This window comes from Pleurodeles waltl, chromosome 4_1, assembly GCF_031143425.1.
Source record: "Pleurodeles waltl isolate 20211129_DDA chromosome 4_1, aPleWal1.hap1.20221129, whole genome shotgun sequence".
Taxonomy (NCBI): Eukaryota; Metazoa; Chordata; class Amphibia; order Caudata; family Salamandridae; genus Pleurodeles; species Pleurodeles waltl.
The window spans coordinates 79,902,266-79,925,100 of NC_090442.1; the positions used below are offsets into that span (position 1 = coordinate 79,902,266).

General features: G+C 49.3%; 1 pseudogene; it reads right to left on the reverse strand.

Moving 5' to 3' along the window:
* Positions 1 to 19,858: 19,858 nt before the first annotated feature.
* On the reverse strand, positions 19,859 to 19,990 carry LOC138288628 (U2 spliceosomal RNA; annotated as a pseudogene).
* Between the last annotated feature and the right edge of the window lie 2,845 nt (positions 19,991 to 22,835).

Genomic DNA, 22,835 nt, shown 5'->3' on the forward strand with positions numbered 1-22,835 from the left:
TGTGTGCTTCACATGTGCATAAATAATGTCTATTTGGGGGGCAGTAGAGGTGGACTTAGGCCCCCAGCACCCTAGGGTTTGCTCTTCCAGACTTGCAAATTTATCCAAGGGTTTCCCAAATTCAGTAATACTAAACCTTCAGCAGCAGGCTCATGGAAGCAAATAGGGTATGATTGACTGTTTGCCATTCTGTAATCCCATTTGCCCATTTTACGTTTGCCCTATTGATTCTTTGGAGAAATCTGACATACCATTTTGCATTGATATTTTTGCAAAATCTCAACGTTCCTCATGTCATGATAGCAAATAGGTTGTTGATGTATGTGGCCCTTTATGCATTACCTGGTTTAGTGGCATGTTTCATTCTTTCTGCTAGGTTACAACTGGGACACTACTGTGATCGGCTGCTTGCAAATATTTGGTTGATTGGATGGTACATGTACATGTGTGTGGTCCAATATTGATCCAGTATCAACTGTCAGGGTGTATGTTGTCACTGTAACTTCCAGGTCTCCTCATGAGTTAGTGGCAGCTAATCTTGTTTCTATTGGGTATTGTTTGTATCAAAATTTGAGAGAAGCCATTGAGGACATTGTCACCTACACATGGATGGTCCCACCCTGTCACTAAAAACGTGTAATGAGACTTTCAACTGGGCAACCTTGGTGTGCTGAGTGAGAGAATGTCTCAGGTGTCTGGATCCGGCATGTGTCATTGCAACATTTGTACTCCAGTTGGCCTCTGTGGATGGTAATGTATCAGGAAACATCATAGCCTCTGTGCAGAAGTAAGTGGCTGGTATTCAACACACACAACTCATCTTTATCATTTGAACAATGTTACTCAGTGTTTGAACAGTCAGGGTCCTCATATGTGTTGACTTTTCATGGACATTATCTGAGGTTGTTGGTTTTGATGGAGGCCATTTACACCATCATACACTATGGTCCTGGTCCACTGTCACACTTTGTAGTTTAGGCATTAATGAGGGCCAGACAACGGAAGGGCCAAGATTTGGCTATTCAAGGGCACTGTCACAAATCGGATGCAAATAACATTCAGATGATGCAATACTATGTATTTGAGTATACATTGATGAGGCTAATGACAAATTAGTGTCTGAGGTACAAGAGGTTTTGGACAGCACGTGTGGTCCATAGGTGGACCCCAGGTATCTGTAGAGTGACCCACGGACAGGTGCCAGTCAGGCTGACAGGATGCTGGGTCAATCAGGAGCAAGTTATTTCAGTAATTACATGATCAAGTGTTCTGACTAGGACTGGTCAAAGGGAGCAGTAGACAGTTGAGATGTCACACTGTGTATGTCCTGTGTTGTTTTGAAGGTGACACATGAACCCTGATAAAGTTTTCTACGGCAACATTAGTGCCAAAGCTTAATGATGTAATAGCTCAAATTCAAACATGTATGCTGTAGGAGGCATCAGCAGGGACGGGGCATGTACATTTGGGTGGTGTGCATGGAGGGGATCACTGGTGTGGCCTCCATCTGTGTCTCACTAGTCCTGTCAGATGGGATTTGCTGATAAATAGCCTACAGTACCTTTCACAGAGGAATCAATCTACAGGTGATACCAGGCCTTATAAACTCCAAGCCAGTGTATTATATGAGCTGAGTTCCATGCAGTGAGATGGTACTATGACAATGGTAGGCATAGGAAAGGGTGTGGCACACTGGATGACTCTTGTGAGTGTGTGTTTGTAGATGAGGGAATCTCAGTGTACACAAATCGGCATTCCAGGGACCTCTTCAGACAGGTGGGGTGTGAGCAGCTGCAAGTGTGTGTAATGTTTTTAGAAAAGGGCTGACATGTAGATGGGATGTGATGTGCTGGATGCTTGTCATAGGTGTAGCACTTGTGCTGTGTATGTTCTGCTTATGTGTAACTCTAGTGACAGATAGTCATTGCAATGATAGTAAGTAGTTGGAATTACTGTTGGCAAGAATCTAGTACTACATTCCTGTTCCTGAAGCATTAGCATGTGAACTGCCTGATGTGTGAGGCCTGTTTTCCCCTAGTTGAGTGATGGTGTTTTAGTTGTGTGCCATCTGCTGCGATGATCCATGTTTACTACATGTATGTGAGTCATATGTGTGGTCCTGAGCTATTGCCCTTCAAAGGTGAACTGTACAGGATGTCTGTCATTTACATTGTGTGTGTATTTGACCATTGTATGGTGGCCATTACATTTGTGGTGTATTTTTTGTGTGTCATGATTGTTATATCATTATTGCTCAATGAGACGACATTCTTCTTCAGATATTTCAAGCTAAAGGTGGGCAGAAATGAATAGGCCAAACCATGATGTGGTGTTTGTTATCAGTGTTTATTTACAATAGTACATTAAGTGGTGATGGTGATAATTATGAAAAGAAATTATTTACAATGTGTTGGCGCCTACGCACTCCAGCAGCCGTGTTTGGTTGTTCCCCCTCCTGTTGCAGGCCAGCATCCTCCTCTTTGTCGTCTTCAGGCATGTATGGGTTTGGTTCGAGGAGGGGAATGTTCCTTTTTACACAAATGTTGTACAATATTGCACATGTGAGTATGATCCTACAGACCATCTCGGGGGAATATAGTAGGCTACCGCCAGTGATGTCAAGGCAGCGGAACCTTGACTTGAGGATCCCAAAGGTCCGCTCGACAATGCTGCGTGTCCTCTTATGGGTGTCGTTGTATGCCCGCTCTGCAGCAGTACTTGGGTTCCCAAATGGTGTCATTAGCCATGGCTAGATGCCATACCCCTGATCAGCTGAAAGAAAAACACAGAATGGGATCATGTAGATGTAGCTGGCACTATTGAAAAGACCTTTAATGGCAGTAGTTGTCTTGTGTTGTCTGTGACTCTTTTGTGTACTAATGTGACATCCTATACTTGTAGGCTATACCATCTGCATTGTGTTGTTTCCTTGGCTGAGCAAGTGTTTGTCTGCTAACCGTTTGTCAGCAGTATGTTTTGGGATTTGCAGTACAGTGTGCCCTCCCTAGCATTGTGACTTGTGATACAGGTGTCCGTGTGTCTTCACTGAGGGTGAGATGATAGTTCCATGCACATTTAAATTTGGAAGTGTTGTTAACACGTTCATATCAAAGTACGCTGTACATCCCATACCTTGAAACATATGCAATGTATTAATGTAAAGGTCATTGTGACACTTACAATTTGCAAGGTGACATTTAGGCAACCACACTCATTAATGTCTTCACATTAGGCTGTACAGTAAATTCCAATGTGTGACAGGTTCAATGGTGACTTAAGAAACATGGCTAGTGATGTAAGGACCTCAGTGTGTTCCTGTCTAGATGTTGCTGTTGTGGTATATGTGTTGTGTGTCCTAGAGGGTTGCTGTGCAGTGTGTATATAAGTAGGTTTCTGTACTTACCAACAAGTAGTCCATTGCCATACCGTCCATCCTGGAAGTGTTGGTTGATGGTGCTGTGACGGAAGATGAATGAGTCATGTACACTCCCAGGATATTAGGCACGATGTTGCTGATCAATCCCTGGTGATCGACTATGGCCTGCACGTTGATTGAATGTGTGTGCTTCCTGATGCGGTAGAGGTGTTCTGTTGCAGCAGGTGGCACAAGGCGTACGTGTGTGCAGTCGATTGCACCAAGGACGTGTGGGAAGCCACTGATGAGGTAGAACCCCTGTTTTGTTTCCTGCTGCTTCTGCAGTGTGTTAGGGAAGCAGATGTGGAGGGATGTCAGGCGAATGATGGCATCCAGTACTTTTGGCAGGAATGCAGAGAATGATAGTTGTGATATTCCGCCAACCAGGGCACCAGTTGTTTGAAATGAGACACTTGCCAGCAGGTGAAGTACGGCAAGCAGCTTTGTTTCTGTTGGGATGGTGCGAGGTGTCACTAAAGTGGGGGCCAACTGCGGTTCAATGTTGCGCAGCAGCTGCTGAATTCCTGCCAGTTCAACCGGTACCTCTGCATGATGTCGTGTTCCCTGAGGCCATGCAGGGTTGTTCTTGGGCGCAATATCCTCTCCTGCCTTCTGCGCTGCCTTTGGGGTCCCTGCTGGTGTTGTTTTTGTAGCTGCTGTTGTTGCTGCTGGGCTCTGCGTCTACGTGCACGCTGGATAAAAATCACCTCCATGTCTCCCTGTTGCTGCTCTGCTGCTCTGCTGTTTGTTCTGTGTGTTCTGATTAAATACAGGTGTGTTTGCCCCATTTTAACATCTGCCCTGACCCAGGCGTTAAATTTTGATGCAAATCGGGCTGTGCGTAATTTTTTTGCTCCTCCCGGCCGAGAGTAATTTTTGCCCGGAAGCATAAATACGACGCACGGCCGTTTGCGTCGTTTTGTGGACGGGAACGCCTACCCTGCATATCATTAACGCAGGCCGGGTTGCAGCATCCAAGAAATGACGCACAAGGACGGAATGTTGTCGTCCGCGGGCTCGGGCGTCAGAGTTTAAATATGGGTCAACGTTTGCGCTGATTGTGCGTCAAATTTTTGGACGCACAATCGGCGCAAACGGAGTATAAATATGCCCCGAGATGTTCTGAGAAACTGCCCTGATGTGACAACACGCACATTTTGGTGTGAGCTTGGGACATGATGAACACTTTGTACCGGATATAACTAATAAGCTTATCATAGTCAGCCCTAAAGAAAGCAGAGTGAATATGTCCTGCAAGAAAAGAATAAAATTCTGCACAAAAGAGCAACTGATAAAATATTAAAAACAGCTTTCACTAAACAAAGCCTTTGCTAAAATAATAAAAATGAATAAAATGCCAAGCACATAAATAAAAGGGCACAAGCTGCAGGCCTAAGCCAAGAAAGGCTAGATTTACGTGCTTGTACCCTAACTAAAGCAACCTTCAGACAGCGCAAGCTGCTTGTGATTAAGGGGCATATTTATACTCCGTTTGCGCCGAAATTGCGTCGTTTTTTTTTACGCAATTTCGACGCAAAACTAACTCCATATTTATACTTTGGCGTTAGACGCGTCTAGCGCCAAAGTCCATGGAGTTAGCGTCATTTTTTAGCGTGGACACCTACTTTGCGTTAATTATATGCAAGGTAGGCGTTCCCGTCTAAAAAATCGACTCCGAGGCATGTGCGTGGGATTTATACTCCCGGGCAAAAATCACGCCCGGGAGTGGGCGGGTCAAAAAAAATGACGTACGGCCGCTTTTGCGCCGTTTTTTAGCGCCTGCAAAAGGCAGGCGTTAAGGGACCTGTGGGCTCTGAAGGAGCCCAGAGGTGCCCCCCCATGCCCCCAGGGACACCCCCTGTCACCCATGCCCACCCCAGGACGACACCCAAGGCTGGAGGGACCCATCCCAGGGACATTAAGGTAAGTTCAGGTAAGTCTTTTTTTTTTTTTTTTAAATTGTGGCATAGGGAGGGCTGATTTGTGCCCCCCTACATGCCACTATGCCCAATGACCATGCCCAGGGGACAGAAGTCCCCTGGGCATGGCCATTGGGCAAGGGGGCATGACTCCTGTCTTTGCTAAGACAGGAGTCATTTCTATGGGGGTTGGGAGTGAAAAAAAATGGCGCAAATCGGGTTGAGGCGAAAAAATTGCCTCAACCTGACTTGCCCCATTTCTTGACGCCCAAGCTCCATATCCCCCTACGCTGGCGCTGCCTGGTGTACGTCGTTTTTTTTCACGCACACCAGACGGCGCCGGCGGCTAACGCCGGCTAACGTCATTCAATAAATACGGCGCCCGCATGGCGCTTCAGAATGGCGTTAGCCGGCGTTAATTTTTTTTACGCAAAACTGCGTTGGCGCAGTTTTGCATCAAAAAGTATAAATATGGGCCTGGGAGTCCACCAACCAGAATGCGCAGTACCAGCTACTGTTACTAGGGGGCAGGCTTCCCATGAACAACAAGCTTTTTCTGGGGGGGGAAATTTGCATACCTAGAATACACGTTATATCCACACTCACTTCCGTTTCATTTGTCATTGGTAAAAACATTTTTTAAAGATTTCTAAATCAGAAATATTTGTACGTTTGTATGTATTTTGGTACAACGGTGATATATGTTATATCTATGATTTTTAAAAGTTACCGTGTTCGAAAAATGTGTTTCATAATACCACATTCTAGTTACAATTCATCAAGTTTTTCATCTGTTCTGTTTCACATTGTGAGTAGTGATGGTAAACAGATTATTGTAAGATTTATAAATAAAGGTGTAAAGAATTTTAATGCGTAGGAAAATGTTTTCTGCATGGAGACAAGTGTTTTTTAAGGAATTACAAATCTGATCTATTTTAAAGAAAACTCGAGTTGTTTTTTTTGCAATCAGTCTGTATTGGTGTTTGATAATTAAAAGCTGGATGTTACCGATTAATGTATTAAGTGCTGGAAACGCAGGAAGCAAAGCACACAAGTAGCGTGTCACCGGCAATTTTAAATCAATAGAAGCGGATATTTGTGGGTCGCGGTGGCCGGAGTACTCCGTACTGGACTCCACTGGCTCCTTGTGTCACCCTCTGGCACAGCAGCCTCGGGGTACATACAGTGCGGTGCCTGGCGGACCTCATTAGGGACCCCTAGTGATCGCCTGCGGTACTGCACCCCTGGGAAACATATAGGCCCGTATTTATACTCCGTTTGCGCCGAATTAGCGTCGTTTTTTTCGACGCAAATTCGGCGCAAAACTAACGCCATATTTATACTTTGGCGTTAGACGCGTCTAGCGCCAAAGTATGGGCAAATAGCGTCATTTTTTTGCGTGAACGCCTTCCTTGCGTTAATGAGATGCAAGGAAGGCGTTCCCATCTAAAAAAATGACGGCGACGCAAATGCGTCGTATTTATACTCCCGGGCAAAAATCACGCCCGGGAGTTGGCGGGTCAAAAAACCCCGCATTTGCGCCACTATTTAACGCCTGGGTCAGGGTAGGCGTTAAGGGGCCTGTGGGCTCAAAATGAGCCCACAGGTGCCCTCCCCTGCCCCCAGGGACCCCCCCTGCCACCCCTGCCCACTCCAGGAGGACACCCAAGGATGGAGGGACCCACCCCAGGGACATTCAGGTAAGTTCAAGTAAGTATAATTTTTTATATTTTTAAATTTTTTTTGGTGGCATAGGGGGGCCTTATTTGTGCCCCCCTACATGCCACTATGCCCAATGACCATTCCCAGGGGACATAAGTTCCCTGGGCATGGCCATTGGGCAAGGGGGCATGACTCCTGTCTTTACTAAGACAGGAGTCATTTAAATGGCGTCTGGGCGTCGAAAAAAATGGCGCAAATCGGGTTGAGGCGATTTTTTTGCCTCAACCTGACTTGCCCCATTTTAAGACGCCCTAACGCCATTTTCCCCCTACGCCGGCGCTGCCTGGTCTACGTGGGTTTTTTCCACGCACACCAGGCAGCGCCGGTCTGCTAGCGCCGGCTAACGCCATTCCATAAATACGGCGCCCGCATGGCGCTTCAGAATGGCGTTAGACGGCGCTAAATTTTTTGCCGCTAAACTGCGTTAGCGCAGTTTAGCGTAAAAAAGTATAAATATGGGCCCTAATGTGATGCGTGGCCAACGAGTCATTAGGGACCCTCCAGAAATGACCTTTGGTACCTCTCCCCTAGTGTGTGTACAGTGTGCTGTCCCGCTAACTTGACTAGGGACCCATCAGGGGCTCCCTAACGCCACCATGTGCGCGCTGTATTTAATATACGTTGCACTATGGCGGTAGTTAGGAAACTATCATCAGAATTTTTGATGCTAGTTCGGCGCTTTGCTAGATTAGCGTCAAAATTGTTTATGCAAATCCTGCAAAGCACACAGAAGCCCATTGAAACCAATGGAAGCCTCTTTTTAACGCTCTGCACTTAGCAGGCGTTAAGAAATGGTGATAAAAATGGCGCACAGGAGTCTCATAGGTTAATTTTAGCCATTTTTGCACCCCTCCCCCAGTGCCGGAACACCCCCTTCCATACATTTTGCCTGGCGCAGGCATAATGTGGTGCAAGGGGTTACAAAGTGGCACAATGCAAGCTTTGCGCCACTTTGTATATATGATGCAGCATTTTGCCATTCAAACGCAAAATTAGCGTAAAAAATATTACGCTAATGTGTTGTTACAATGGCGCTAAGCCACCATAAATCTGGATAACCATGAGAGGGGCAGAGAGATTATATGGTCCAATGTACAGCCTCCCTAATAATAATACAAATCATATAGGTACACTGTTCTACAAAAGAAGACAGAGGTCCACTAGGCACTTCTGAAAATAGAAGCTAGAGCCCTCACACACCCAATGGATGTCACGCTTCAACCTAGGGCTTGCTCCTCGTCAAACTGGTGCTGCAGTGTCTGACAGGCCCGCAAGGGGACTCGTTGCCGGAGATCTTAATAAACAGAGTGTGCCGTGGTCAGAACAAGTAGGGATACATTTAAACCTACAAGCTGGAGAGGGGAAAGTTCAAATTGGCTTCAGAGCCCTGAACATCTATATTTTATTGATCATAAATGGTGTCAGACAAGGTTAAAAACAATCGGGAGTGGAATGAAGACAATGTTCCACCACTCTACCAAAAAACAAAAGGGTGGAGGAAGGGACTTCCTTCAACCATAAATGAAAGTCAACATGTTTCACGACTAAGGAGTCCCTACCTATATGGTGTACCTATATGATTTGTATTATTATTAGGGAGGCTATACACTGGACCAGATAATCTCCCTGTCCCTCCCATGGTAATATAGATTAGCACAGCGGCTCAGCTGTGGGACACTGAACTGTACTTCCCTACTAATTGTAGTTCTAATGCCTCAAAATAGAGGACTTCCAGGGCTTGAGTTTCGATGATGACGTTGTGACTGCTATGCTTAAACCCCCTCCATTCTTCGTAACAATGGGACTGGTCCTTCTGGGAGCCTCAAGGAGGAATGGGATAACTTGTCCTCGCTAAAACGAGATCTTATAAAAAAAATACTGCATGGAACTATCATGACTGAGGGACATATGTTTTGCATTAAAAAGTTTTGCACCGGCTTGCACCATTCTTGAGCACCAGCCGGGCACCATAATTATGGAATGGTGCAAGCCGGCTCAAAGGGTAGGCTAATGGGTGCGGTTAGCGGTACGGGAGAAGAGGGTTTTGCAACAAAAAATGACGTTGGCAGGTTAGAGTAAAAAAAAAAAAAAAATGACTCCAACCAGCCTAGCTTGATTTTCTGATGCAAAACCATCCATACCCCATGACTTCTGTCTTAGAAAAAACAGGAGTCATGCCCACCACCGCAATGGCCAGCACAGGGGTCCAGGGTCCCTTGGGCATGGATGGCCATTGCACCCAGTGCCAAGTCGGGGGGCCCATTTCAGGGCCCCAATGGCACTTAAAAAAAAATACTTACCTATAATTACCTGGGATGTGGTCCCCTATCCTCCGCTGTCCCTCTGGTGTGGATGAGGTTGTCCAGTGGGCCTGTGGAGGGCACCTGTGGGCTTATTCCATGGTGTTCCACCATGGAAATAGGCCCACAGGTCTCCTAACGCCTGCTGTGACCCAGATGTTCAATAATGGTGCAAAGCAAGCTTTGCGCCGTTAATTGACCCCTTTTCCCCCCCGTGTGTGATTTTAGCATGGAGGGTAAATATGGCGCTAAGGCCATAGAGTTATTTTTTGCACGGGAACACCTACCTTGCATCTCATTGACGCAAGGTAGGTTTCCACGTCCCAAAAATTACTTTAACTCCATAAATGTGGCGCTAGATGGGTCTAGCGCCAAAGTATAAATATGGAGTTCGTTTTACAACTAATTTGCATTAAGATTACACAAATTCAGTGCAAAAGAAGTATAAATATGCCCCTGTATTTTTCCGGGCCAACATTGCTCCGAAAGGCCTGATTGTGAACAATGTGCTGAGAATCTTCCTACAAGATTCAGGGGCATATTTGTAGGCCCCTAGTGCCATCTTGCGCCACTTTAACGTAATTTATTTTGACATTAAAGTGGCCCAATGAGCCCAAAATGCCCACTCTGTATTTACAGGGTGGCACAATGTATGCTTTGTGCTACCCTGTAGCCCTTTTCTCTACATTATCTCTCCGGCAGGCGTAATATATGGAAAGGGGGCGTTCTCTATTCTAAATCTATTTCCTTGTACCATTTATTACGGCACTTTTAATGCCTGCTCAAGAGCAGGCAATAAAAGGGGTCTTCCGTTCTTTAGAATGGGCCCCTATGTTCTCTGCAGGAGTAGTGCCAAGTTTGGTGCTACTCCTGCAGAGTACATCAATAGAACATTAAAAATTACTCTATTGTCCCCTATCCTGAGCCATGGTAGCCGTATTTCAAAATACGGCGCACATATGGTGGCGGAAGGGGGGTGCTAAGCGGCGCAGGGAAAGTGGTGCTCCACTCGGTGCAGCGCCACATTCCATAAATCTGCCCCTTAATTTTTAGGAAGGACTGGGCGCAAATCGCTTGGAAGTGTGCTAGACACTGGCTGGTTCTCATTATTAACACATCAAAGAGATTAGCTGACATTACAGTCGATCTCAGCTTGGCAGAAAATACGTGGAAAACAACTTTGTCCTTGTCAGCATTTAAAAGTCACCTAGCCGAGATTAACACTGAGTTGAATGAAATAAAAGAGTATTTGACTCAACAGAAAATTCAAAAATTGCTATTAAGATATTACCAAATTCAGCAAAGAAAAGGATCAAAGATGAGGTTGCCCTCCGAGTCCCGAAGCTCTACCAGCGGGGCATGGGCCGAGTGAAGTTTCTGGAAGAAGAATGAGTTGCATTTCTCATCCTTCTCGAGGTTCTCGGTTCTGGTCCGGAAGACAGTTTTCCTGGATTCCTCCCTGAAGTGCTCTGCGAGACCTTTTCGGGTTTCCTCCAGTTCGTCATCCACGTCCCATCCCCTGGGCTCGAGTTCAAACAGGCGCTGCAGTTTGCTTTGCAGCTGCCTGAAATGCCTCTTCTTTTCCCGTGCAGCAGCTCTGCTTGCATCCTGGAAGAAGCTCCGGAACCTGTCCTTCACCCATTCGCACCACTCGCCGGCAGAGTGAAAGAGGTCCCTCATGTCCCTCCACTCTACATATGCGACTCTGAGGTTCGCCACTAACTCCTCGTTTTCCAGCAGTGAGCAGTTCATTTTCCATGATCCCGGGCCAGTGGGGAACTTCCCTGTAAGTTCCCCCTCGAAACTGACTGCTCTGTGGTCCGAGAAGTTGACTGCGACCATGGAGCTTCGCCCAGGCTTTACCGTTGGGGAAGTGAAGAGGAAGTCGATCCGTGAACGCACGGACCCATCCGGCTTACTCCAGGAATAATTACTGGCGTTCGGCCCCATACTTCCCACGTCATCCGCAGGGATGCCTCACCTGTCATCTCCACCAACAGCCTGGACGTCACGTCCATCCCTGCGGAGTCTGACCCAGTGCGTCAATCCAACTCTAATGTGCAGTTGAAATCACCACCCATCAGGATGGTCCTGGAGGTCACAAGCTGCATCCTGAGCACCCTGAACATCTCGAGCCGTTCATTCTTCTCCGGGGGGGCGTAGACATTGATGATCCTAACGGCCTCCCTGACTACGAGCCATCCACGACTAGCACTCTGCCGTTGACCTGCTCGGTGACCCTGTCAGTGGTGAAATGCCTCCCCTTGATCAGAATGGCGACTCCAGATGATTTGCAGTTGTTTCCTCCGGACCAAAACGATGGCCCGTGCGTCCACTGCCGCTCAAGCTGGCTGTACGACTGGGCGTACGGAATCCCGCATTCCTGCAGAAAGCAGACATCATGGTTCTGGGCGGCCAGGAAGGACAACATGCCAACTCGCCTAACCTGGTCCTTCACGCTCCTGATGTTTAGGGTGAGTAATGATTTGGACATTGTCTCAGCGCTAGCTGTCAGTGTCTGGGTAAGGGAGAACCGCTACCGGGTTGGGCCCTAAGCTGTTCTACTGGGGGTGCTGCAGCTCCTGTTGGTCCCCCTTTCCCTTGCCTTCTTCCTCACTGTCATCCGAAATGACTATTTCGGCTCCTGCCTCTGGGACTTTCGTCCACTGGGTCTGTTCTCTTGGGTCCCCGGTGATGTTTATTAGGGCTAGCTGTTGGTGTAGCTCCTGGAGGGCCGTTTGTATCGACTGGTTTGGTTCGCCCGGGGTGCCTCCTGTGTCCTCTATGTTTTCGTCGCCGGTGTCGATGGTGGTGTAGCCGTCATTTTGGTCCTCGGTTTGGGAAGTGATATGCTTCTTCTTTGTGGTGTAGAAGTCTTCCTTCCTTTGCCTTCGCCTCTTTCTTCATGATTTTTGGGGGGGTTGGTTAACTATCTCGTCCCTCTCCATCTCTTCGTCTTTCAGGGGTTCCGTCTGTGGTTCTTCTTGTGGCGGTGACTGTTTCCCTTTGGTCCGGGCCCACCTCCTTTCATCCCTTTCCTCTTTCTCTTTCCTGCACTTTTCCCGCAGCCTCTGGGACTTTACTTGTATCCAGGCCTTCTCAATCTCCTCTTCGTCCCCGCTGCTGCAGTCCGTCTTCTTCCTTAGGTGTTTGTTTTTCTTTTTGGATTTTGCATCGGCTGGGGTTGGGGTCCTGGCGGCAGCCGTAGACTCCTTTCCCTCCTCTGCCCCAGTTTCTGGTGTTAGTCCCGGCTCCCCTTGGGCCTCCAGTGGTGGTACATTAGTTGGTGTACCATTCTCGGGGGTTCCTTCGGGGTGGGTGGGTTCCACTGAGACGGTAGTCTCTGTTGGCGGCGCCGGATCTGTCACTGTGGTTGGTTCCACTGTGGGTTTGCGTTTTTCCTCCTCTGGGTCGGGTCCTGGGGACTTGTGGTCCTGTGGGACCGGTCCCTTCGGGTTGCTTCTCCTGGTTGGCTCTGGTATCTTCTGGGCTTCTTTCGTCGATGCCTTCAGGAGGGCGTTCACCTTTGCATTGGCAGTGGGGCCCAGCTTTGGTCTGGTGGTATTCTGGGCTGGGGTTCCTGCCGCTGCGTAGGTTCTGGGTCTGTCAGACTTTGGGCACTGGTAGAAGGTGTGGCCTTCTCCTCCACAGAGGATGCACACCTTTTTCCCTGTGCATCTGCTCGTCTCGTGTCCGGTTTGTCTGCATATCCTGCAGTACTTCTCTGGGCAGTCCATTCCTTTGTGTCCCATGGCTTGACACTTCCTGCAGGTAAAAGGTTGGCCCGGGTAACGGATCCTGCCCTCGTCGGCTCCTAAGTAGAAGCTTGCTGGGGGGTGCCTCAGTCCGTCTCTTCCTGCTGGGTCATTGTGGAGGTTGATGATGGCCTGCCAAGTCATGTTCCATATGCCTCTTTGGCTCTGACCTTGTTGGGTCCATTTGCAATGGTGCGGAATCCCTAGAGTAGCGATGCAATGTCCCGGTCTGGGATGTGGTGGTTCGTCATCTCCACCGTGATCCTCTTCTCCGTCGATACTGGCTCCCATCCAGTTGATATACTGAAGGAGTTAAATGGTTTCTCCCCTTTCTTCCCTTGGAAGAATTCCCAATACTTCCTGTATAAGGTGTGGGTGATCAAACTCAAGAGGAAAATCCACCCTGATGCTGATGCTTGGCAACTCAGCACCTCGTCCCCTGGGATCCCTGCTGGTTTGATGACCTTATCTAAGAAGCGGTCCCTGTCTAGCTTAGGTCCCGCCTTGTCTTTCACCTCCTACCGCATGACTTGGGCGTGTCTACGGGTAAGGTTGTACCCATTGAAGGGTTTGGGGGCTGTCCCTTGCCTGGTCCCCTCCTCACCTTTCCCTCCACCACCTGGTTTGACAGCTGTGGGGTTTTCAGTGTTCCCCTGCTTTGGCCCTGGGGCCTTCAGCTCCCCAGTGCTGGTGCTTGCTGTTGGGGGGTCCACTGTACTTGCTATCTTGCTGCCTGCCCCTGGGGGGGTGGGGTTGGGTTTCGGGGTATCCACTGGGGGGATGCCATTTTCCAGGGGCCCCGGGGCACCAGTATCCATCTCTTCAGGGATGGATGCCATAGGTTTTACCTTCAGCCACCGGTCTATCTGAGTGTCACCTGTCCTGTACTGACCAAACAGACAGAAAACTGCTTGTAGTGCAAGAAACACTGCACAGTCACTCCCAAAAGCTAAGGTGAGGGTTATAGGTATTACCACCTAAGCAGGGATCCCCTCTTTTTTTTTTTTTTTAAGTTTCAAAAACCTTTATTAAGTGTTTAAGTAGGTGATACATAGGTTTTTAAAGAGTGGTACCTCTTCCCTTAGGAAGGGTAGTCCACTTCAACTTTGTTTCAAATCATACTTTAACAATACATAATAGTCAGTTTACATATGAGAGAAGTGGTAAAGGGGGTTTGGTTTCTTAGGGCAGTGTGGGGAGTTCATTGGGAAGGAAGGGTTAGGGTTTACAGTTCTTCCTCCTTCTCATGCACCTTGGTGTCCTTGTCTGTGTAATCTCTCAGCAGGTTGTGTACCATTCTGCGGCACGCTTCCCTGCTCACCACCTCCCCGTTGGTCACCAGTCGGGTCCTGGCATACAAGAGGATGTCCTTTACGCAGCAGAGGATTCTCTAGCATCCTTGGATAGCCTCCACTGAGTGTGTCTTTGGAAACAGCCCATACAGCACAGAGTGGTGAGTGATGTTTGCGTATGGGATGTGGGCTTCCATTTCTTGTTTTAAGGCTCCCCGCAGTCTATGGGCAAAAGGGCAGGCCCAGAACAGATGATATGTAGTTTCCTCTGTAGGGCATCCGCTTGGGCATTCTATGTGTGGGCGCAGGCCCCTGCTGTGCATGAATGACCGGACTGGCAGTCCCCCTTTCACGGCCATCCATTCAGTGTCTTTGGCTTTGTGTCTGTTGGTCGGGGATGGGGAGGATACATTTTCCCACATCCTTGTTGCTGTAGCGGATGGCAGGTCACTCACTGGTTCTGTGGTGTCCCTGGACCTGATTAGTCTGTGGATTGTCCTGGGCTTCCATAGGCTTGGTGTGACACAGTTCAGCCCAAATTCCACCACAAACTTCTCAATCTCCTTGTAGTACGAGGGGAGGTCCCAGTTGAACATTGTTGCATTCTCCCACTTTTCCCATCCCAGTCTTCTCCATACTGGGAGCAGGAAGAAGCGGAAGACCCTGTAAGCTGAGTGTTCCTTGTTCTCGTTCGTCAGGGTTATTCGGACGCAGCCACACACAAAGAAGTCTCTGAGGATTGTCGGGATGTCAGGGACTGCCTTCCCTCCCTTGCGATGCTCCTTGTGCATGACTGTCCTTTTCACCCTGTCCATCTTTGAGTGCCAAACAAAGTGGAAAACCATGCTGTTCACAGCCCGTGCTACGTTGGCCAGGAGTGGCCAGGCCTGTGTCACATACTGCAGCACGGGCAGTGCCTCGTTCCAGAGCACCAGAGCGTTTCCTTCAATGCTCAGGTGTCTCAAGCTCCAAAAGCCCAATTTCTGCTTGACTTTGGCCAGGCGTTCGTTCCAGCTTTTCGCCGCTGCTCCTGGTTCCCCAAACCAGATATCGAGGATCTTTACCAGTCCTGCCTCAATGGGGAAAGGGAGAGGCTCGTTACAGAGGTCCCAGCGGCCGAAGAGCTTTGCCTGTGATTTGTCCACGTTAATCTTTGCTCCTGATGCTTTGCCAAAGTCCTTGCATGCCTCCAGCAGGGACTGGACCGATTTCCCATCCGTGGAGAAGAGGGTGATGTCGTCCATGTACAGCGTGCACTTGACTTCTTTCTTTGCGTCTCCTGGTGTCTGGATCCCTCTGATATTCGGGTTCTTCCTGATGTACTCCGCGTGTAGCTCTATAACCAAAACAAACAGAGAGGGCGAGAGCGGGCAGCCTTGTCTTACTCCAGACCTGATAGGAAAGGGGTCTGTTTTCCAACCATTTACCATGACTGAACTAAAGATGTCTGTATACATTATTCTAACATAATTGCAGAACCGCTCCCCCAGCCCAAAGCCCTGCAGTACCCTCTCCATGAACTCATGGGAGACTCGGTCAAAGGCCTTTTCCTGATCGAGACAGACCAGCGCAGTGCGGATATTCCGGTCCGTGATGTACTGGATTGTGTCCCTGATCAGTGCTAGGCTGTCTGCTACCCTTCGTCCTGGAACTCCACAGGTCTGGTCTGGGTGAACTATCTCTCCCATAGCACCCTTGAGTCTATTCACCATTGTCTTTGCCAGGATCTTGTAGTCCACATTCAGGAGAGAGATGGGACGGCAGTTCTTGAGGTCACATCTCTCCCCCTTATGTTTATACAGGAGCGCGATCGTTCCTTCCCTTAATGTGTGGGGCATGACTCCGTCCTGCTCCATCTCCTCGTACAGCTCCAGAAGGTCTGCTCCCACTAGGTCCCACAGTGAAGTGTAGAATTCAGTTGGTAAACCGGCACTACCTGGTGTCTTTCCTGACTTGAAGGATTTAACTGCAATGTGCAGCTCCTAAAGAGTGAGGGGTGCGTTCAGGACTTCCCTTGCTGGTGTCGAAAACTTTCTCGGGATACCAGCCAAAAACGTTTCTGCCTGATCCCCATCTGACCTCTTCTCTGAGTAGAGGTCCCCTTAGAAGTCTGTCATAGCCTTCCTAATGTCTTCCTTGGTGTCACACAAAATTCCCTCCCTGTTGCGCAGTTGAACCAGAGGGGTGTGCGCAGAGTGGATTTTCTTAAAGAAGAAGGAGTTGCATTTCTCCCCCTTTTCCAGGTTCTCCACCTTAGAACGGAAGATGATCCTCCTGGATTTGTCATGAAAGTGCTCGCTCAGCTCTTGACTGCCTCCAGAGGGTTCATGACATCCCATCCCCGGAGTTGGAGGTCCTGCAGTTCCTGCAGCTGTTGCTGCAGTCTACTGAACTCCTTCCTTCTCCCCCTTGCTGCTTTCCTGCCCACGTTCTTGAAGAAATCCTGAATCCTGCCTTTCACCCACTCCCACCATTCCCCTATGCACTGGAAGGTGTCTTTCATGTCTTGCCACTCACTGTAAGTCCTCCTCAGCCCCTCCTGTACATCCTCTCTCCCCAGCAGAGAACTATTCAGCTTCCAGGTGCCTGGACCTGTCAGGAACTTTCCTGTTAGTTCCCCCTGGAACCTGATATCCCTGTGATCAGAGAAATGTACTGTCACCATGGAGTGTTGCCTGATCCTCACTCATCTAGAGGTGAAAACAAAGTCTATCCTGGAGCGCACAGATCCATCAGGGCGGCTCCAGGTTAAGTTCCTGGCATCCGGCCCCATGGATCCAATTACGTCTGTCAGGGAGGCCTCACCCACCATCTCCTCCAGGAGTTTTGCGGCATCATCCATCCATCCTTCCCCAGCCCTGGTCCCAAATCGACCACCACTTTCTAGTATACAGTTGAAATCCCCACCCATCATGATTGTTCTGGAGGTGACCAGCTGTGGTCTGAGGCGCTGAAACAGCTCCCGTCTCTCACCTACATCAGAAGGCGCATACACATTGATCAGTCTAACCGGTTCTCCTACCCATGAGCCATCAACGACAAGAGCCCTGCCGCCTTCCAGCTCGGTGACTGAGTGCATTGTGGAGCACCTCCCTCTGACTAAGGTAGCGACTCCTACAGACCTACTGCTGTTCCCCCCAGGCCAAAAAGAAGGCCCAAATGTCCACTGCTGTTCTAGGTGTGTGTATGAAGCTGCAAAAGGGATGGAGCATTCCTGAATCATGTACACATCACAATCCTGGCTGGCAAGAAAGTTCAAGGTGCTAGCACATCTGCGCTTGTCTCTGATCCTTTTCACATTTATGGAAAACAATGAAGTAGCCATCTTAATTAGTGTTTGAGTTTAACTTAGTCTTAAATACTAACTATCAGGTCAGAGTAATTATCTGTTTATACACAGTGACAAGGCTACTTACAGGGCTGGTCAGGCTCCTGGCGGGTCTCTGGCAGGGGGGCTGTTGTCTTGGCCGCTGTTGCTTGGTGCTTCTCTGAGGTTGGCTTGCCCACGTGGCTGGTCTCCGGCTCTTCCTCCTCCGTGTTGGCAGGTATGCTTTGCACTTCCTCCTCCATGGAGGCCTCTTCCTTCTCGAATAGTGCTGGCGATGGTGGTGGGGGGCGCCTCCATGACGCTGGCTAGCGCCCTCATCTCCTGGAGCACTGTGGTCACTTGGTCCAGTTGGTCATCTCGTCCCTCATTCCCTGGTTGTTCTTCTTCCTCTGACTCCTCTGGATCAGAGTTGGGGTTGTGGTTGCTCAGGTGTTTCTTCCTGGTCTTCTTTGTGACTTGTGGGGGGCTGTGCCTCCTTTTCCTGCGCTCCTGTTTCGTCCAAGGCCCTTCTTCCTGGATCTCAGAGGCGGGTTGGGGAGCGTTGTCTGTTGGCCCACTCTCAGGGATGGCAGGCATTTCTTCTTCTGTGCTCTGTGGATCCAAGGCTGGGGTGGAGCCCTGGTCAGGTTTGACTTGCTCCTGCCCGGGGCCTTTCCTCCTCCCAGTTTCCTTGGTCTTTCTGGGTGCTGGGACTGGAAGGCTGGCCGCAGCAGCCTCCTCTTGTGCTGCTCTCCCAGGAGGTTTGGCTGCCTGGGCGTAGGACTTGGCTACTTTGCGGACAGTCCTTGAAACGGTGGCCCACGGCACCGCAGAGGTTGCAGGGTGCTTCCTCTTTGCATGCCCTGGCTGTGTGTCCTTCCCGTTTGCAGTTCTTGCATACTTGCACTGTGCAATCTTTAGCGGTGTGGCCCGGTTTACTGCACTTGTTGCACAGTTTGGGCTGCCCAGGGTAGTAGAGGTAGCCCGAGTCCCTCCCTAGGGAGAAGCTTGAAGGAGGGTGATGGATTCCATCTGGGGCGGCCAGGTCCTTTTTCAGCTTCACCATGACTGTCCATTTACCATCTCATATGCCATCACTGTCCAGGTTGTGGGAGGGTTCTCTCGTCACTGTGCAGTGGCGACGTATGACGTGCACTGTCATCCTCTTGACCTCCAACACGAGTTGGCACTCCAGGTGGAAGTCGTAGAAGGGTTTCTCGCCCCGTCTTGACCAGCACATCTGCCAGTATCTCCTGCAGATTGATTCCGACATGAACGTCAGCAGGTATGTGCCTTTGGGTGCTTCCGACATTATGCACCAGATCTCTGCTGCTGTGAACCCCATCTTGGTCACCAGCAGCTCTGTGAAGGTCTTCCTGCTGAGCTCTGGTGTGGATCCATCAGATTCCACCTTCCTCTGCAGCTTCACCGTGTTGTGGAAACAGGGGTTCAGCGGTCTGCTCATCCTGTCTGTGCTGTTGCGGTGTGCCTTGGGAAGGGTCCTTCAGGGAGCTGCAGCAGATAGGTACTCCTCAGGCCTGTCCCTGGTGGTTGGCAGTGGTTCTCTTCAGGCAGGCAGGGAAGCTTGGCAGGCAGGGGATCCTCTCAGCAAGCAGGCAGGCAGGCCTCAGTAGCCAGGCAGGTCCGGCAGGCAAGGAAGAGTCTTCAGCAGGCAAGCAGCTCCAGCAGGCAGGTGAGAGTCTACAGCAGGCAGGCAAACTCCACAGTAGGTAGGTGAAGGTCCACAGCAGGGAAGTTCCGGAGGCAGGTATCTGCAGGAGAAAGCCTACGCATATAGCACCAAATAGCTCTTTGACAGAACAGTGATTTCAAGTGAACATTGAAGATACTGCAGACATGGGGTGATTATGGTGTCTTTCCCCCCAAGTAATGGATCACCTCTCCAGAGACCTGAATGCTGGCAGACCTGTGATGAGTGTTAGAAGGTGTTTTAAGCCTCCAGCATTACTCCACCCCAACGCCAGGAAAGATAGAGTGAGTAGGGAGCGCAAAAGTTTCCGAGCTCTAAGAGCTGACCACACGGTCCTTGGGGGGTTACATTTTGCACCCCAAATGAGCAAACTGACACCACCTCTCTCTCCTTAGAGTTGAGTGGGCCTTTTCTGGTTAATTTGCATACATTTTCATATGCGATGCAAATTTATTTCACTTCCAAGTCGAAGATCCAGTAAATATCAAAATTACTTCCACTGGACAGTGGTTTCACACTGATAAGAACAGATACTACACTTGATCTTAGCCAAAAGGCTAATGTGGCATTTGAATGGCAAAATGCTGCACCATATGTACAAAGTGGTGCAAAGCTTGCATTGTGCCACTTTGTAAACCCTTTCACTCCATTATAGCTGTGCCAGGCAAAATGTATACAAGGGGGTGTTCTGGCACTGGGTGAGGAATGCAAAAATGGCTCAAATGAACCTATGAGACTATTGTGCCATTTTTATCACAATTTTTGAACACCTGCTAAGTGCAGGGCGTTAAAAAGAGGTTTCCATTGGTTTCAATGGGCCTCTGTGTGCTTTGCAGGATTAGCGTAAACATTTTTTACACTAATCGTGCAAAGCGCTGAACTAGCATCATAAATTCTGATGCTACTTTCCTAGCTACCGCCATAGTGAACCGTATATTAAATACAGGGGCATATTTATACTCTGTGTGCGCCGGAATTGCGTAGTTTTTTTTTACGCAATTCCGACGCAAAACTAACTCCATATTTATACTTTGGCGTTAGACGCGTCTAGCGCCAAAGTCCATGGAGTTTGCGTCATTTTTTCGCGTGGACACCTACTTTGCGTTAATGAGATGCAAGGTAGGCGTTCCCGTCTAAAAAATTGACTCCGAGGCATGTGCGCCGTATTTACACTCCCGGGCAAAATTCACGCCCGGGAGTGGGCGGGTCAAAGAAAATGACGTACGGCCGCTTTTGCGCCGTTTTTTAGCGCCTGGACAAGGCAGGCGTTAAAGGACCTGTGGGCTCGGAAGGAGCCCAGAGGTGCCCTCCCATGCCCCCAGGGACACCCCCTGTCACCCTTGCCCACCCCAGGAGGACACCCAAGGCTGGAGGGACCCATCCCAGGGACATTAAGGAAAGTTCTGGTAAGTATTATTATTATTTTTTTTGTGGCATAGGGGGGCCTGATTTGTGCCCCCCTACATGCCACTATGCCCAATGACCATGCCCAGGGGACATAAGTCCCCTGGGCATGGCCATTGGGCAAGGGGGCATGGCTCCTGTCTTTGCTAAGACAGGAGTCATTTCTATGGGGGTTGGGAGTTAAAAAAAATGACGCAAATCGGGTTGAGGCGAAAAATTTGCCTCAGCCTGACTTGCCCCATTTTTTGACGCCCAAGCTCCATATCCCCCTACGCCGACGCTGCCTGGTGTACGTCGTTTTTTTTCACGCACACCAGGCAGTGCCGGCGGCTAACGCCGGCTAACGTCATTGATTAAATACGGCACTCGCATGGGGCTTCAGAATGGCGTTAGCCGGCGCTAATGTTTTTGACGCAAAACTGCATTAGCGCAGTTTTGCGTCAAAAAGTATAAATATGGCCCACAGTGCGCACATGGTGGCGTTAGGGAGGCACTGATGGGTCCCTACTCAAGTTAGCGGGACAGCACAGTGTACACACACTAGGGGAGCGGTACCAAAGGTCATCACTGGGGGTCCCTAATGGCTCGTCCAGGCATCACATTGTATGTTCGTCAGGGGTGCAGTACTGCAGGTGGTCACTAGGGGTCCCTAATGAATCCCTCCAGGCACCACACTGTATGTACCCCGAGGCTGCTGTGCCAGAGGGTGACACAAGGAGCCAGTGGAGTCCAGTACGGAGTACTCAGGCCACCGCGACCCACAAATATCCGCTTCTAATGATTTAAAACTGCCGGTGACGCGCTACTTGTTTGCTTCGCTTGCTGCGTTTTCAGCACTTAGGGCCGTATTTATACTTTTTGACGCAAAACTGCGCTAACGCAGTTTTGCGTCAAAAAAATTAGCGCCGGCTAACGCCATTCTGAAGCGCCATGCCGGCGCCGTATTTATTGAATGGCGTTAGCCGGCGCTAGCAGACCGGCGCTGCCTGGTGTGCGTGGAAAAAAACCACGTACACCAGACAGCGCCGGCGTAGGGGGAAAATGGCGTATGGGCGTCTTAAAATGGGGCAAGTCAGGTTGCGTCGAAAAAATCGTCGTAACCCGACTTGCGCCATTTTTTTTCGACGCCCATCCCCCATCAACATGACTCCTATCATTGTAAAGATAGGAGTCATGCCCCCTTGCCCAATGGCCATGCCCAGGGGACTTATGTCCCCTGGGCATGGTCATTGGGCATAGTGGCATGTAGGGGGGCACAAATCAGGCCCCCCTATGCCACAAAAAAAAAAAAAAAAAATACGTACCTGAACTTACCTTAATGTCCATGGGATGGGTCCCTCCGTCCTTGGGTGTCCTCCTGGGGTGGGCAAGGGTGGCAGGGGGGGTCCCTGGGGGCAGGGGAGGGCACTCTGGGCTCATTTTGAGCCCACTTGTCCCTTAACGCCATCCCTGACCCAGGCGTTAAAAAGCGGCGCAAATGCGCCGTTTTTGGCCACGCCCACTCCCGGGCGTCTCTTTTGCCCGGGAGTATAAATACCACGTAAAGGCCTGGGAGTCATTTTTTAAGACGGGAACGCCTCCCTTGCATATCATTAACGCAAGGAAGGGGTTCACGCTAAAAAATGACGCACACTCCGGGCACTTTGGCGCCCGAAGCGTCTAACGCCAGAGTATAAATATGGCGTTAGTTGGCGTTAGTTCTGCGTCGAATTTGCGTCGAAAAAAACGACGCAAATTCGGCGCAACCAGAGTATAAATATGGCCCTTAACACGTTAATCGGTTACATCCAGCTTTTAATTATCAAACACCAGTACTGACTGATAACGAATAAAAAACTCGACCTCTTTTTTAATTAGCTCAGATTCGTAATTTCCAATGATATCACTACTCCTAAATTAAAATACATTTCTTAACGTTCTTTTTTCACCTTCATAACGGATCTTGTTTGTACAACGTGACAATGATCCTACTAAAGTTATTCCTTTATCATTGCCACAAAGAGGACAATT